This window comes from Rosa chinensis, chromosome 5 (assembly GCF_002994745.2).
Source record: "Rosa chinensis cultivar Old Blush chromosome 5, RchiOBHm-V2, whole genome shotgun sequence".
Taxonomy (NCBI): Eukaryota; Viridiplantae; Streptophyta; class Magnoliopsida; order Rosales; family Rosaceae; genus Rosa; species Rosa chinensis.
The window spans coordinates 13,817,438-13,835,886 of NC_037092.1; the positions used below are offsets into that span (position 1 = coordinate 13,817,438).

The following is an 18,449-nucleotide window of genomic DNA, read 5'->3' on the forward strand; positions in this document are numbered from 1 at the left end:
TCTTCTTCATCATCAGAATAGGCTATTTCGTAGCCCTTCATGTTTGCTACCTCTACTATTTGCTCATATTCTTCAAAGAGAGCTTTAGTAGATTTTTTACCCTTTTCAGGGCATTCATTGGCATAGTGCCCTTCAGCTTTACATAACCAGCATCTGCAAGCTTTCTTGCTCGGTTGTTGTTTATGCTGATGGGAATTCTTCTTCTTCTTAAAGAATTTCTTCTTAGGATCTTCATCCTGTTGTTTCTTGTAATTGGAACTTCTCTTGAATTTCCAATCTTTCTTCTGATTACTCTTTTTGAATCTTTTAGAGTAATATTTTTCTTTTTTCTTTCTGCGGAAATTGGATTCATGACATCCCCAGTTTGTGGGCATATCCAGTATTCCATAGCAGAAATTCTCAACTCCTTTGAGTTGCTTCTTGGCCATCTTAGCTCTAGGATTGGCTTTGCATTGCTCCTTCAGTAGTTGCCGGATTCTGTCGGCAATTCCTCCAACTGAAAATCTTTCAATTGGTTTCTCAGCCATGCTTTCTGTCACAGCTGTTCTCCATGGTTCAGGGAGCTTCTGTGCAACAGATTAACTAGATCAGTATTCTCTAGTTCACCAATTGTACAGTAATATTCCTGAAATTCATTCAGGTATTCTTCGAAATATCTCATGTCACAAATCTTGAGAGCATAGATATTCGACTTTGCCATTTCTTTGGCTTTCTCACTCAGATTTGAAAGATCTCCACAGAACTGATCGTACAGGGGTACTGCAAAATCATACGGAGACTTTGAATTCTTGATCTCTTCAAGCCAGTCTCTTCCTCTGGCAGTTTCTTTGAAGGATAGGTAGTACTTTTTTGCCACTCCAGTAAGAGTAGTCTCATAGTACACCTGCAAATCTGGTGCTTCAAATTTGCCAAGGGTAAGTGCAGAAGCCATCATCAGGCTATCTACCCATTGGTCAATGGTTTTTCTTTTGTCTAGACTCTTGTCTAGATTTAACCAGATGTCGTAGTTCGTGATCGGAACTCTTGGCAGATTGTCCTCTAGGACAAATCTTTGGGAATTTCTTTCCCCTTTTTTACCCGTGGGGGCTTTCTGTAATGGGAGTTTTACTTTCCCTTTTTCTCTATTTATGAAAGTTCTGGAGCTCTCTCCATCTTCCATTTCAAGATCTTGATAAGGAAAGACTTTTCTCGTCTTTCTAATTTTGAATTTCTTTCCCCTTTTTTACCCGTGGGGGCTTTCTGTAATGGGAGTTTTACTTTCCCTTTTTCTCTATTTATGAAAGTTCTGGAGCTCTCTCCATCTTCCATTTCAAGATCTTGATAAGGAAAGACTTTTCTCGTCTTTCTAATTTTGAATTCTTTCATTTCTTCGATTAGTTTTTCTAATCGTTCAGGACTTTCACAATTCTCAGCTTCTTCATAAAGATCATAGAGCCTCTCAGCTCTGAGCATGTGGACTGGTCTGTTAAGATCAGCTTCCAGATCTTCTTCTGATATTGGCTCTTCAATAGTGGGTTTTGTACCACTGACACTAGCTTCTCTAGTGCTGTAGCTTCTTCTCAGAAGGTTGTTGTTTATCCTGAGCTTCTCAGGACCGACATCACTTTTTCTGTGGTTGTCGAAGTTGAGGCTGATTTCTCCAGTTCTTCTACTCTCGTAGATTTTTGCTTTTACACTTTCTGCTGGTAGCTTCGGACCGGATAATTTCCATTCAATAAGAAAAGTTACTTCATTCCAAGCAACCTTGTGAATCTGCTATGAATGGTTCTTCTTGCTGGTGAGGAATCCAGTAGTGAGACCAGGGATGTTGGAAATCCGTGTCTTCGGCTCTACTATGGTGCTCATCAGTTTATAGTATATTCTGTATACTATCGCCAATTCTTGCATATCATTCTTCATTGATATTCCATCTGTCTTGACTCTCAGTCGGAGACAGTGGGCTGCATCCTTCAGGCTGGTTGAGAAGTTGGGGAAGCAGTTGAAATACGCCACTTGATTGCACAGTGATGCTTCTAGAGTTCCCAACAAACTAGCTTGGAAGTCTGTTAGTCTGTTGTCTTGCAGGACGCATAGGACTGAACAGTTGATGCCTTCTCTTGCCAAAAGCTTTATGCCGACTTGGACTACTCCAATGTGCATAAATTGATACTTCTTTGCTTGTGCTCTGGCAACTTCAGCTGGAGTGATCATCAAGAGATCTGTCTCTCCTCCTGCTGTTGAGGGGGTTGTGAATTTAAGTACTTTGAAATGATGGCTGTCCATCAGGTCAAATGTTCCCCTTCTGTAGATCTGTTTGAAATCTAGCTTTGGAATTGAGGAGTTTTTTACCTCATGCTCGATTTCATTATATTCAAATTCTTCAGAATATAGGAGTTGGACTCCTTTCTTTTTTCCAAAGATGCTTAACATCTTCGTTTCTCTTTTTTCTGTTTTCTCCGGGTTTTCATACCGGATACTAGTCTGACTAGTAGATGGTTCCAGAAAAATCATGTTCGGAACACGATTTGAGTCTGGTTTTTCTAATGGTTTGAACCCATTAGCCTTCTTTTTTACTGTAGGCACTTTCTTGTCCTTCAGTATAGAATCCAGCGTTTTTTGCTGTTCTTTGATTTTTCTACTAACACTCGTTAGTTTTTCTTCTTCCGTTTTTGGAAGTTCCTTGATATAATCCAGTTTGTTTTCCAATCTTTCCAATTGGTGGATTATATCAGGTAGTTTTTCTAGATGATTTTGACATCTAGATACTTCTAGTAACAGCTTCTGATATTTCTCATCAGAAGATTTCAGTAGAGAATTTATTTTCTCTAATAACAATTCTGACATTGTCCCCATTAAGGAGGGGTTCTCCTTGAGCTATTTTACAAGCTCTGATACCAGTGATGTGCGGATCTAACCAATGCTCAAATAATCAAGAGGTTTTTGTTCCTCTTCCAGAACATATAGGAGATTATCTATCTCTTCTTCTATTCTATAGATTCTAGTCTGAAGTCTATAAATAATATCCCAATAATTGGGAGATTCTTTGTCGAGACTATCTCGATAGGATTTTAGTTTTCTCAATTTTTCTCTGTCTCTATGCAATTCTTTACTAGTGTTTTTGCAGATTGCAATCAACTCAAGTCTGCCTACAATCGAAATTATGAATAGTAATTCGTACTGTTTACCTTGGAATTTAGAGGATGACTGTCAACTTCATATATATATTCAAATAAAACTCTGATGGGCCCACCACATTTCTTAAAACCTTTAAATAAACAATAATAGACAGCAAAACTATATGAAATAGACCAATGCATATGCAGACTCTGACAAGCAAAGCAAATTGCTAGATAAAGGAAGAAAGGGTACTAATGGTAGGAATTTTGAAAAGATGGTTAGGTAGGACACAAAGTGAGAAAAGTTTGTGTAAGAGGGAACAAAAATAAGACACTGGGGTGTATGAGAAGTATTTTCCCGAATTTGGGGTGTATGAGCATTAACCCTTTAATTTACTAAATTAAAATATAACTAATTTAATAACCGAAACACCGTGAGATTTACTCACCTCTAAATCCCGTTGTGTCTTCTTTAATAGCCAAGATAAATTACCAAACGTACTGTCAATCACCTAAAGGAAGTACAGCCTCGATTCAGTACACGAATCACTAAAACAATTAAATTCTGAAACTCCCAAAACAATCCAAAAATCCGAAAGTGACGCCAATCGAGCCGAAACCTCATCCGATACCACCCAAAGTCTCTGGAACACTTCTACGGTCAATATGACAAAACTACAATTCGATTGGACAGCCGGATACTCACGGGTCGAAATTGTAAAAATCATAACATATTTGTACGATCTCCAAAAATTATGTTTTGTACATCGACACGTTCGTATCGATGTGTAGATTGAAAAGAGGGACAAAAACTATCCCTGGGGTGGCCGGAAGTTGCTGGAAACCACCGCCACAGGTGGTGGCGCGTCAAACTCAAAATTTGGCAATAGTTCCTAAACCAAAAATCTTCTTCACAACATGTACACCAACTTTCCCAACTGTACTAAAGTCAAATTGTAAGCCTATTTATCGAACTTTACCTTGGAAGAAAGAAGGTCGATTGAAACCCTAGAATTTCAAATCCTCGATTCGTCCTCCATAAGTGAAATTGTTGCGAACCACCTTGGGGAAACCTTCTACGACCTCTGGGCTACAAAACCCCCAAGAAACTTCACCTATGGTGGCCGAAATCTTCAGCTCCAATGAAGGCGATTTGCAGCTCTGCCGCGGAGCTTCCCGGCCTTGCCACGCCCTCCACAGCTCGAATCTTGATGCAATTCTTCCATAGACTTATAGAGGAAGACTAAACGAAAATAACCTAAGTTGTTTGACGTCCTATGGTGGCCGGCGGAGGAAGAAATCGTCTGGAGAAGTGGAGAGGGCGACTCGGGCTCGAGGAGAGAGAAAGAGAGGTCAGTTTCAAAATTTGGAAATCTGGCCTTTTTTGCAATTTTTGAAAAGTTTAGGGCTTTATACAAAACTAGAAACTTTTTCCGAAAGCCATAACTTCTTCATACAAACTCCGATTCTCGCGTTCCGCATGTCCACGAACTCGTATCGACGCGCTCTACAACTTTTGTGAAGGAAGTTTTGTTTTCACAAAATCCAAACATATAAAAAGTCAATCCTTGGATTGAAGCTTTTCAAGCGAATAATTGTCCGAAACACTTTCGCTCCACTCTCGAACCACGAACTCGTACTAACGAACACTTTATTATTCCAGGAAACATTTAGGAATTAATAACGAATTTTTGGGGTCTTACATCAGGGGTGTAATCCGATGAGACCCAAGGCTAGATGGATGCGAGAATGGGAATGTTCGATTCGCTTGTGTAGGGCTCGGCTCAAATCAGATCTGATCTGTGTGGGAGGAATGCAAACTATATCATGGAGGGAACACCTTTTCTCCAACCCAATTCTAGTGGCGGTGGGGAACTGCGGTGCTGATCATGGTGATATGAAAGCCTTGGGTGACCGGCGGAGCCAGGAATCCAGTCCCCATACCAGAGTGACAAGCGTCATTGCACTCCAACTTGCAAGTGTGTCCGGTACGATGGCAGTGCTATTTGAACCTGTGCACGCTGGCGGGGCCAAGGGTTTCCGGTATGCAGAAACGACAGAGAAAAGCTCCCATCTAGTGGCTGCGGCGGCGAGTGGATTCATGCAGTGTTTGGATTGTGCTACAACAAGTTCTTCTACATCTCGATCAGATCTGGCGCCGGCAAAGGCAAGGATCGGTGGTGCAGTAGGGGTGCCCAAATCAATTTTGAGGCCCATGATAGTTTTGTGGCCCAAATCAGTGTGGGTGCCTAGACCAATCTGGGGGCCCAAATATAATTCAGATTGGGGGCCTAGGGTGTCCAAAACAATGGGCCTTTATGAGGATCAAACTAATGGGCTCTAGTTCTCTAGGGTTTCGTATTTGGGATCCTGGAGTTTTGATTCGAGAAACTGTTTTTCTGTTTGGCATATGGAGTACTAGCGAATCCTCTGGAGTAGTATTGAAGGAAGCTTCAAGCTGTTTTTTAATAAGTGAGCGTTGGATGTTCAATGAACAGACCTATCTATATGTACCACTGTGGGTACAAGCACAACTTCTTGTTCTGTCTGTTAATGGCAACGGAAAGGTATGTAATGACGATTCTGGCTTGAGATTAGCATAAGTTCCTTGTGATTTGATAACACTCCAAGAATGTATTCTGGATATGTTCATTATGATTGTAATAAACTCTATTAAGTTCTAATTTATAAAGTGATTTTCTTGATTCAAAAAAAAAAAAAAGGCTAGTATTAATAATAATAACAAACCCTAAGACTTTTTTATCCTCTTTTTTTTTTTTTTAATCAAAAAAAAAAGAACAAAAACAAACCCTAAGACTTGTGTTGAGTCACAAATTATTTATGCAATTGTGCCTCATAATTATGAAAATTAATTTGTCTTCCATGCTATTTTGCCCTTTTTAATCTATTTCCTTTTATTTGTAGGAAACCTTGCATTGCATTGAGAATAAAATGACTATTTGAGGTTTGAAATGTGGAGATTTGAAGCTAGGGGAAGAAGACACGAAGATTGGAAGAAAATTGCAAATCGACTTTTCTGGCGAGCTGTCACTCATGGAGGGTCTTTTCTCCAGCAAAGGAGGACCATGGTGGTGAGAATCTCCCATCACTTGAAATTCAAATATCTCCATACACCTTGTCTTTTTGTCACCTTGCCAATTTGGGACCATTTGGGGGACAATTGTGTAAGAGCTTCTCTTGCACACTTTTGGACCATAGAGGCTAGGACATACATAGCTGATAAAAGAGAGGCCATAGACCAATTTTTCAGCATTCTTGACTCCATTCAATCATCTTTATCCTATCCAAGATCCATTTTTCTCTCTAGAGAAAACACCACCACTTCCACCACTAAAACCACCATTTCCACCACTACAACCTCCATTTCCTCCTCCACTCAACACCACAACTCACCTTAGAGATTCCAAATTTCACTATTCTTACCAATATCAAGAGCTTGGAGCAAGGAGAAGAAGGTGACTACCACCACATCATGTTCTTGGAGACCCATCTCCACCACCTCTTCCGGCATCATCAATAGTCACATTTTACTCCCTATATCTTTATGTATTTGATGTTTAATAGAATGTTGAAACTTGTGTATCTAGCTATGTGTGAGTAGTGAACTAGTTGGGGCTAAGGTTGAAAGCCCTAGCCAACCTTGCTTGTATTGATGCTTTTGTTTATAAATTGATGCAAATTCATGTTGTCATTCTCACATGCTAAGTCAATAGTTGAATGCATTACTTAGACATAATCAATTTGAGTTATGTGTTTGCCATGACATGAACTTTTTCTTAGAGATTGATTACCTTTAGGCAAAAAGATAGCATGAAAGCACACCATATGTGCATGTGAGGGTAGTGAGCTAAAATCACCTAGAGATAGGATTGGTTTGCTTGCTTGGTTACCTAAACTCTAAGCTTTATGCATTTAGGGGCAAAGGATTGAGACATATCCGGTAATTGAATTTGTCTCTAGGTAGTTAGCTCTAGACTTATCCGGTTAGAGTTAATAAAATGAAAGGGGTTTAAGCCTTAGTAGTCCTATCCGGATGCTAAGAGGGTAGTTGGACAATTAGCTTTGCATCATTCATATTCAATTGCTTTAATGCTTGCAAGGGAGGCAAAAGGTGAAACCCGATGCCCTAACTCTCATCCATTTGATAACAACTTGTTTAGTTTAACTTAGTTTATTTTACTTGCTTTCATTATTTCAATTTGAATAGAAACCAATCTCAAAATCAAAATCAAATCTCTACACACCATCTTGCACATACTCACCATGAACTTTGGTTCACTTGTGGGTCTTTATTTGTGATTGTACATTTGTATATTCTTCTAATTTTTCCTTAGGTTTTCCCTAGCTAGGAAATGATTTACCAATCCTCGTGGGTTCGACATCCTTACTTAATCCCCTATTCTATAACTTGTACCTCTTGCACTTGAGGGTGGCTTCAATGCTAACAACTTGATTCCCATAACTCATGCCAGGTAGGAAGAGAAATTTTCAGACTTGCTAGAATTCTATTCCGGCTATTAGCTAAATGAGTTTCCATCATCTTCTTTCCTGATCATGATGTGATTGAGGTATTTAATCCAATTGGGTTTTATATGGATTTCTAATTGTGTGTTTTTTTTTTAGTTGGTATGAAGGAGGAAGACATATATAAGTACGGTAGATGTTCTGGGATTGTGGTTCTTGTTATTATTCTTTACATTTTCACTCATTTCCTTCATATTATAACTCCCATTGAAAATGAAAAAAATACAACAATTAATTAATTCATTGCTTTCAGGAATACATAGATGTATGCTGTGTAATTTAGATCTACAAATATTTTTTGTGTTAATAAAACTATTAGCCGCATCCATGGCAGAGCCATGCCAATAGCTTGAAAGAACAGAACTGGAGAGGAGGGGTTCTTCTGCTGTTGAAATCATTATTATAAGTAATACATGAATTTTTTTTCTTTGAATAAATACATGAATTTTTTTTATAATGATAAAATTACAAGAGGGAAACCTTGCTGGAAATTATTATGTCTAAAATGATGATGTGGCATGTTATTTAGTATTGATATTTGGTAGAATTTTTGGTGTCTCAAGTAATTTCGTTTAGATACAATGATGCGCTGCTCAATTTCGACATGTGTTTTCATGTTCCTAAGTACTCAAAACTTTGAATGGGCTTGAGTCTTGCAGCTCTGAGTTAAACTCTTTTCGATCCGGCCCTGTTGAGTTTTGGTCCAATGTGAATTTCAAATCCAAAGGAGTCACAAGAGTCATTTCATATCAAGAAAAGCCATCATAACTGAGATTCTATGGTTGTGCTCTTTAAGCTGTAAATCAACCAGTGTGGACTCCCAGTGGACCAACACACTCACACGGCCATGAAATTCGCTTCCTGCTCTATTCTCAGGCCTCAGTCCTTCTCAACCATCTTTCACGATACCAACTCTCACCTCTATGCTTTACCCAAGAACCATCTCAACTTGCCCTCTCCATTTTCCCCTGCTCTCCCAAAAAACTCAACCTTTCCCGGAAAATGTCTCCACTTTCATCGCTTCACTGCTTTCAGCTCACTTTCCGGCGCCGACGGGCAGAACCCATCTCAGGAACTCGCTGTTCTTCTTGAAGTTGACGGGTAACATTCTCTTTCTCTCACGCCCAACTAGTTTTTCATTGATTTTACTGTGCCTTCAATTGAATGGTGTTCTTAAAGGTGGTGACTTTACTCCATCTTGCATAAAGTTTACTGCTTTACCTGAGTTTTTTTTTCACTTGTTGCATTTTAGTTTGCATTGTTGTATTTGGTTCTTATATTGCTTCTAATTGAATCATACACCTTAAGTGATTGGTTGGTTATACTTCTTTGAAATATTTTCAATTTCTTGACCAAGTTGGTTGCATTTTCAAGCTATCTGCTCAGTAATATTAGTTCTTACCAGCTCCCTTTTCACATACTTCTTGTCCTAAAAGCTTAATGATTGGCCCAGAAACTCAAGCCGATATGCAACATTATCATGCTTATTAAGTTGATGTTGGTTCTGCTCGAAGACTTTTTCTTGATGAAATCTCTTTCTTTCAGGGTTCTTATGGATGCATATCGTTTGGGTAACCGCCCAACCTTCAATGTAGGTGCGCAGATGCAGTAATTATGTGAAAATTTCATGGAAGGATTCAGTATATATGTATGAAGTATGCAATTATGTGTTTATCTCACGCTATTATCTTCTTGATACTGTCAGCATTTAAAAAGCTCGGGCTTGACTGTGCAAACTGGACTGAACCTGTTTATTTGGACCTCCTAAGGTGCGACAAAAAAGTTGTGAGCAATTTCTTCCACAACATGTCACTTTGTTTCTTTTGGGAAGTTATCTAATTTTTTTTGCAATGGGAAACTCCTAAAATTGAAATCGGGACTTGCTTGAGTGTAGTATGAGTCATGCGTGATTTGCTCCAAATCGCAATAGTTTTAGTTACTTTAGTGACAACGGCATGTATGCGTGTGCATCTGGTCATAAAATTTTGTCCATATGGTGTGTCAAACACTTGTGACTCAGATTACCTTCCTCTTCTGTGCAAACATGCTTTGCCTTTTCCCTTCTTATTTAGTTAACTGTTGGAATGTCTGGATCAAGGTTTATTGACTTTGACGATCTGAAGTTGTTCAGTGCAGTTTTATGTTAATTTTTCAGGAAGTGTGCTGGTGATGAGGAAAAGATGCTGATCATGTATTTTAATCGGGTGAGTTCCTGTTTGTTGTCTTTGGAATAGCTTATTGTAGCTCTTTGAAACTTTACTTCATCTGTATTCACTCTTTTTTATCTTTTATCTGCTTTGCAGATTGGTTGGCCCTCGTCATTGCCCACTACTGAGAAAGAATCATTCATAAAAAATGTTCTGCAAAAAAAGGTATGCATATATACGATGACAATCTAACTAGGACCTAAGCTACAGATTTAGGTTCAGGGTTCAGGGATGCATCTCAATATTTCATCTAACAGCTGAGGTGGCTGCATAATGTGTTTAATGTGTTGATAAGATTCTGATCATTGATCAAAGAGTCAAAGAAATTTTAAACACTTTGAATTACTTTTTTGATCATGTATGCCTGCTAAGCTAGAAGAGAAACTGTCTAGAAATTTTAAATGTAGGTCTGATACTTTCAGTTGCTCTAATATTGTCAATATTGGACTTATATTTTATTTTTTCAGGGCCAATTATTTATTTCAGCAAAATATTAGAAACCTTATGTGATGTTAGCTTGAATATTATCCATAACCTTAAAGTAGCTTAGAATGAATTGAGAACTAAATTTGATGCACCTCTGGAAGATTCTACCTATAATTATGTTGATTTTACAAAAAAGCAGTAGCTGCTGTGAGTTTAGCTACAAACTCTTATTGCACTTGATAGCTCATTTTTAATCTTACAATACAATGTAGAAGACATTTAATAAACAGTAGGTATGGAAAACTGGATATAATACTATTATTCATGTTGACAGTGATGTTGGACCTACATTTATTTTGATGTTCATTTCTACAAAATTGGTTTAGTAATGAGTTCTTTTTATACATCATCTTTAAATTTTTAATCATATTATCAAATTATGCGTTGCTGAAATATTTTGGATGGTCATGCAATCTTTTAGCGCTACCCACTAAGTATGACACCAGCTAATTGATAATTGGTTAGTTTTGACAGAAAATAGCAATGGATGAGTTTCTGATGTCCAATAGTTTACCTTTACGACCTGGACTTGAAGAGTGAGTTGTCTTGTCCTGATTTTGTAAGTTGTGCATCTGGAGCTTGTATTTTCTCTGATTGAAACTAAAAGATATACATGAAGTATCCTCGACATCCCCCTCTCTTATATCATAGGGTGTATCTTGCAGATCTTTGGCTAGTGTTTCTCTCCGACTTATGGTGAATGTAAATGTAGTGTGAATTAATTGGATTCTTGATTAATAGTATGAACCCTCGATCAAAACTTATGTATTAATAAATCCATATAATTCGATGACCATAACCAACCACTGTTGTAATGATTCTTGATCTGGATGTACTTTATCTTCATAGGTTTGAATAGCCTAGATGGAAACCATTTTGTAAAACCATAAATGACAGTTTACCCAAATAGCATTCTTGTTCTGAAAATTTTGAACAAGAATAGAAGGATAAGTAAACTTAGGAGTATGAAGGGTAAAAGTTCCACCATAGTCAATACATCAAAATCATAAATCCTGTGGGAATGTTGTCAGAGAAAGATGTGAATATGTGATATTCTATGTAGCTTGCTAGTTGCTGCCAACAGATGAAAATGCTGTTGTGTTCCTTGGAGATTTCTCTACCGCATGATTGATTGTCAGAAGTTTGCGCTAGGGCAAGTCCTTAGACATGTTGGAGTGTTTTGGTTGAGAGTGTTGGTGAGATGTCCCAATACTAGGCACAAAGTTAGAATTGAAGATTCACTGCATGACAAAACCCTCAATCAGTTTGGTGTATCAGTTAACTTAGAGAGACCTCCCTACACATTTCAACATAGGCTTGATTTTGCCAATTTTGCATTCCTTTTGTGTCCATCAGCATCAAACAGTAACACTCCTATTTCTGATTCCCATTTGCAGATTTATCGATGATGCATACAATGAAGGAATACCTGTGGTCATATTGACATCATATAGTAAAAGTGGGGATGCAATTTCCAGGTAATAACCATCAATTATTTATTTATTTGTTGACATGTTTACCAACGTCCTATGGCTTTTGGATATATACAATACACTGTAGCCATTGTTGGACTATTTTAAGGTTGTCATTGTGGCAGTGGTGTCACTGAAGTTGGTGCCATGAAGAATTCAGCCACTGATAGCTCCTAGTCTTTTTTTCAAATATCTGCAATATCACAGATTCTAGAGTTGTTGCTTGATGGTTTATACGTTTTCCATTTTCACAAATACAACATGGAATTATGCTCAGTAAATCCAATTGAAATTCACTGATTTTCTTTATTTATATGTATGTATGGGTTACAAAGCCGAAGGATTGTTTTGATAGGAAAACAGGTACACTTTGGCTGTAAGGGCTGGTGGGAATATAAGCTTCTTACTTATAAGAGTAAACTGATATGTGACTAGATTGATTAGTGAGAGTCTAGGAAGGTTTATGGAGTTACACCCAATAAAGATTATAAATGTTTAACTATATCCAGTAGTGTTTGCACTAGTCGTGTGGCACTCCCCTTAGCTCAAGCTTGAATCACGGCAGTGAAGCTAGGTAGTTTAATCCTCATTGAAGATATGACTCCCCGTTTTTCAATGTAATAAACTTTTGTTGACCAAAAAAAAAGAACGTACTATTTGTTGCTTTATAAATAGTATAAGTTGTTTCTTCTTTTTCATGGTTTTCTTTTACAAACACTTTATCCTTATCACCACCCTACTGGTTCCATTTCAGCATGCTCTAGTTTGCTTGTTATGTGATCAAGCTAATACTCCAACTTTCTCTTTATAACTGTCAGATCCATCATTGAAAAGCTTGGCCAAGAAAGAATTTTGAGGCTAAAGATTGTTGGAGATAAGGAGGTGGAAAAGAGTTTATATGGTCAAGTAGTATTTGGTAAAGTCTTTCTTCAGGTGTGGATGAGGAACTAGCTAAGGAGGCAATGAAAGCAGGTAGACTCCCTATCTAGTTCAATAGAAATGTAAATGTTTTGTGATATACATTCTTTTAGTCCAAAAGGATGGTACTAAAGGGGTCTGTTTTTGCTTTCTGGTCCAGTTTCTGCTGAGAAACAAAGGATTGCAGAGGAGGTTGCGTCGATGCTAAAGTTGAATGTAGAGATTGATACTACCTCATCAGAAAGGTTAATCCATTTTTCTTTTGTACCTTTTGTTACTACATTTTGCTTGCATTAGACTTGGACGATTCTCTGTTAATGTTACATGATGTACGGGGTTATGGTCCGGTCAAGCACCCACATGATTCTTCATGAACTCACTACATAACTCCGCATACTCAGCCTGATTTATTTGATGAAACCTTTTGAGAAAGAAGGGAAAAAGGACAAAAAACTTCCTAAAAATGTAGGTTGCAGAAGTTGATGTAATGCTGAGTTTGTATACATGCAATTCAATGTTAATCTGGTGCTCTAATGGTTTTCCAGCTTACAGAAGATCATAGCTGCCTTGAGGGCAGGGGCAGAAAATGCTGGACTACCTGTCTCCAATTGTGTTCTAATTGCAGGAAGCCAGTCAGGAGTGGTAGGAGCTCGGCAAGTGGGCATGCCATGTGTTGTTTTAAGAAGCAGGTATTTTCTTCTCACTCAATTATACAATCACCACCTGTGAGCTCTTCTTTTTATGTATTCACTTTTGTTATTTACCATTGCTTGCATTTAGTAGGATGGTTTCAAACTTTCAGTATGAAAGTATGGAAATACTATGTCCGTCAGCATGACTTGTTAAATTTTCTCAGCATGCATTGAATGGAAATTGGAATAATTTCATAGAATGCACCCTGATGAAATGAAACTGAAGTTGTCAGCTAGCTCTTAAGTGTGATGGTAACTTGGGCTAACTAACCGAGCTGGGTATTAAAATGTTGCAATTAAGAAGTCCCTGTTGGTACAATATCACACTGATCATTATAAGCTTGTGGCTCATTTTGTCTGTTGCAGAAACTCCCCACTTTCTTAGGAGTTAAATGATTACAATAGCATAAATTGCCTTATTTCCAATATCTTTTAATCATTGTTATTCAAGGGTGATGACTATGGAAATGTATGATATCCTATTTTTCATTTGATCTATCGGTATGTAAAAGTATGCTGCGGAGAAGGTGCTAGAGTTGTTTTCTTTTGTGTATCTAGGTATATTGTTGGCTTATTTTTGTTCGTTTCTTTTGTTTGTGTAGTTTGACGGCTAGAGCCGAGTTCCCTTCAGCAAATGCGATAATGGATGGATTTGGAGGAGCAGACCTAACTATTCCCAAACTTAAAAACAAGAAATGGTTATGAAATTAACTGAGTCGTGCCTTGTTCCTCATCAAGTGAGCCTGCAAGCACATCAACAGAGTTGCATTATATTTCAACCAGTTCAGTGATTGTTGGGAGGGATTTATCTCCCAAAATGGTATCTTAAGCACCAAATTTCTGTGTGTATATGTTGCTGTATCCTACTTTTCCTTCTCATGTCACTTGTTTGACGATTCTTGCTGGAGTTTGGCCTGTTTGCAGGTCAACCCTGAATCATTGGATATCTTTTGATGTGATCAATAGTTGATATCTCATAGTTAAATTCCATCCTTTAATTAATGTTCCAAACAAACCTATACAAGTCTCTTCAAATGTAACTCATGAGTTTAAAGTCTTTGAAGTTCTTTGGTGTAGCAGCATTACTATAATTCTTTGAAGTCCCCATAAACTTTAAGCTTTATAAACTTCGAAGCCATCAGCCAAGTACTTTATAGACAAACTAACACACGGACATGTTTATCAGCTGTCAACACAATAGGGAACTCTGTTTCTCAAACGTGGTATCATCCTGGAAAAGGTCGAGTATAAATGTACAATTGTCTAAGATTAAGAGTACGGATAGTATTGACCCAAAAAAAAAGTACGGATAGTAGAGAGAGGAGAGAGAGAGAGCAAAAAAAAAAGGGATTTGAAAAAATTATTCTTTGCTCCCATGTAGGTAGTTCCACCCAAGGTTTTAAATATCGGTATCTTTGTATATATCGGTACTTTGAAAAAGGGAGATATCGGAAATATCGGGGATATATCAGGGATACAGGGTAACAAAATGTCGTTTTTGAAAAAAAATCAATTTATTAGAAATTTATAACTACATATAAATACATATGAATGTCAACTTCATCTACATCCAAAAAAAGACTCTAGGCGGTTGAAAAGCAGCTCGCTGGTCTACGAAAATGCAATAATCAGACCAAGACATATGACCCATATAGTGTGAATTGTAGTGATGAACATGATAGTTATAGATCTCTTTAGAGCTGCCGACTGTTTCCCCTATAAGGGGATAATAAGGATGAACCCAACTGGATGACTGATCATATACTTCTCCATATTGATTATGGATCTCCATATTGATTATATCCATAAAGCATCATAACCAAATTGATTGCTGCCTTCATGAGATTCATTTGAGATCCCATTGCGCTCTGTGCCTAAACTGATAGAGTCAAAACTTAAGGCAATTGAAGAAACATCAGATGGGGTACTTTGATTATCAGTTGCACCTCTAGTCCTCCTCCCATATCGGGTCTTCTCTTGAGCACCATGACCAGCTGTTCTCACTTTGTGGTCTTCATCTTGGGTGGTATGATCAAAATTACCTTCACAGGTAAATTGGAATCCTCCATCCACAGAAGATTGTCCATAGTCATATCTTTCACCTCCACCACTTGTTCCGCTTCCACCCTCTCCACCATCATCAGAACTATCAGGAGTTGCTATACCACCCTAAGCATCATCACTATCTAAATTATCTTCTAGGTTTTTAACAACTTCTTCAGATAAGACTCTCTCTACGTTGCTTCCAGCATTAGTTGCAGTTTCTACAACTTGTGGAAGAGGTCTTCCAGCTTCATCATCTAGGTGTGCAGGCATAATCCAATCATGAAGTGGATCAATGCCATTATCAAGTGGCTCGCTTGCAACATGAAGTAGATCTATATAGTTGTTTTCATTGACCACATTATTCTTTGCCTGTTTATCTCACAACCGCAGCTTCATGTTGTAGTAACAGTATACAAGCTTTTCCAACTTCTGATATGCCAAACGGTTCCTTTGCTTGGTATGAATAATAGCAAATGTACTCCAATTTCTCTCACACGCAGAAGAAGTAGCCGTTTGTGCCAAAAAACGCATTGCAATTTTCTGCATGTTTGGTGCAAAATACCCACATTGTGCCCACCAATCAGCTATAAAGCTACTGCAATGAGTTACTACTATAGTAGATCAACATTTTCTATTAAAGAAATTATATGTGTGTGTTTTAATGTATACAAATACCACAAACCTGTTTTTCTGGTTTGTCTTGTTTTTCTTGCTATGGTTGACCCAAATGATTCCTTTGCATCTCTAAAGCATACAATCTGCATTAACTATTTGAAAATTAGTCATTTATAATCCTAAACTTTTTTAAGGTTGTCATCAATAATAAGTTATCTCATCCACAAACATATTTGCAATTTCTCCATTTATGTTAAATTGTTCGACAACTGTTGCCAGAGAGGTTGTGAAACGTGTGCTATGACCAACATCAGGTCGATAATGAAAATTTGGGCTTAAGAAATGTGCTACAAACAAGAAACCAAAAAGTTATATAGTATAGATCTTCATCTAACTAAGTAATTATCAAGATACAAACGTATTTCGAGATAGAGAAATAATACATGCTGCATGCAATGGTTGACTTAGGGGGGTGTATTGTATATGGAATTAGTGGAACTTTTAAAGAAATCTATGGAATTTAAAAGTCTGGGTGTATTCAATATAGACTTTTAACAGTCCATGAAAGTCTTGAGGTATTCAATTAGGATTTTTAAAGACTTCATGAATTCCACCAAAATCTAGGGGTATTCAATTAGGACTTTTAAAAATGAATAAAAGTACAGAGGTATTCAAAATATCATTCATACTTATGGAATTAGAAAATCATGGATAATCATGGATTTTGTAGTGTTAACTACACATACCAAACTCCAATAATTTTCCAGCCTCCAGACCAAAGATTTCAGAAAGTCTATCAAAGTTTCCTCTTTAAAAAAAAAAACAGGGGTCTATCAAAGTTCTTCTCTCTACCCACAAAGAAGTTTGTCCTTCATCATCTCTCTTTCTTAATTTTTGTCTTTTCTCTAATCTTTTATAATATCAACCTTTTTGATACTCAACATGTTCATTGTAGTTGTTGAATGCGATTTTTGTTTTGTTTTTTTTTTTTTTAATTGTAATACTTCGAACCCTAATAGCAATAAAAATGATTCATGAAACCTTAAAACTCAAATATTGTGGTCTAACCCTAAGACCTGGAACCATACTAAATTTTATCTTATTAATTAATTATTCTCATTAATTTGAATTTATATTATGGTTCAAAAAAAGGTTGAACAATTGAATTTCAATTGATTGATTATAGATCAAGACATTGACCAATATTGCTACAATATATGTTAATCGGCGAAAAAAATTGATGAGAATAATTAACCATAAGCATCAAGTGATTTATATTGTATATTTATATTGTTGGGAGATTAGGAATGAGAACAAACTCACTAGACAGACTAACAATCATTTATTTGAGTCAATTTCTATTAGAAGATACTGGAATATTGAAGAGACAACAAGTTATTATTTTGTTTTGTGTTTGGGCTGCATTTGTTTAATTTTTTTTTTTTTAAATATTTTGTACATCTTAGCAAAATCTGTAGAAGTCATTCATAATAGAGTATATAGATTTTCATGAATCAATAAAAGTCTGTTGCTAAAATCAATGGTTTTAAGAAATCCATAACGGTTTATCAACTTTTTAAAGAGTCTATGGACTTTTCAAAAAGTCTGTCATTTAAAAAAAGTCTGCATAAATCCAAATACAATACACCCCCCTTAATGTGTTATCTCATTGATTATTGATGATTTTAAGCACCCATTTCTTTCCTCTCATCTGTGATATTTGTTGTTTCACTCTTTCAAACATATCATATAATATGGGTATGGTTGGCTGAATTTCTGTGTCAACAATTCGAAGAATCTCATACAATGACTTATAAATTTTAATAATTGAACCTTTATGGCTTTATCTTCTTTCTATTATTCAACTACAGAGTTACAAACTACATACAAAGTTACAGACATAGTCACAGACTACACAGTATCAAATCTCTCCTCACACAGATTTGCATTTAGACTTTTAGAGAATTACTTGTCACCCAAAATCGCCTTGAGGATATTTCTCCAATTCTCCTCACCTAGATTCGCCTTGAAGGGATTTTTTTTCCTCACTTAGATTCGCCTTAAGGGGATTTTCTACTCACCTAGATTCACCTTGAGGGGATTTCTCCTCACTCAGATTTGCCTTTAGGAGATCTCTCTTCACACAGATTTTCATTTAGAGAATTACTGAGCTTTTTTTTTTATATCAAATTTTACAGATTTTTCTTCATTTTATCGGGGATATATCGCAAATATCTAATATATCGGGGATATTTGACGATGTCAGAGAAATTTCGCAGAAACGATAAAAGATAAGATATTTACCCCTAGATATATCAGTCGGTCAAAAAAAAGAGATATCGGATATATCGCAGATATTTAAAACCTCAGTTC

The 18,449-nt window shown here is 36.9% G+C and overlaps 1 pseudogene; it reads left to right on the forward strand.

Annotated features, from left to right (window-relative positions):
• The first annotated feature begins 8,232 nt into the window (after positions 1-8,232).
• Positions 8,233-14,467, forward strand: LOC112166197 (annotated as a pseudogene).
• Positions 14,468-18,449: the final 3,982 nt, after the last annotated feature.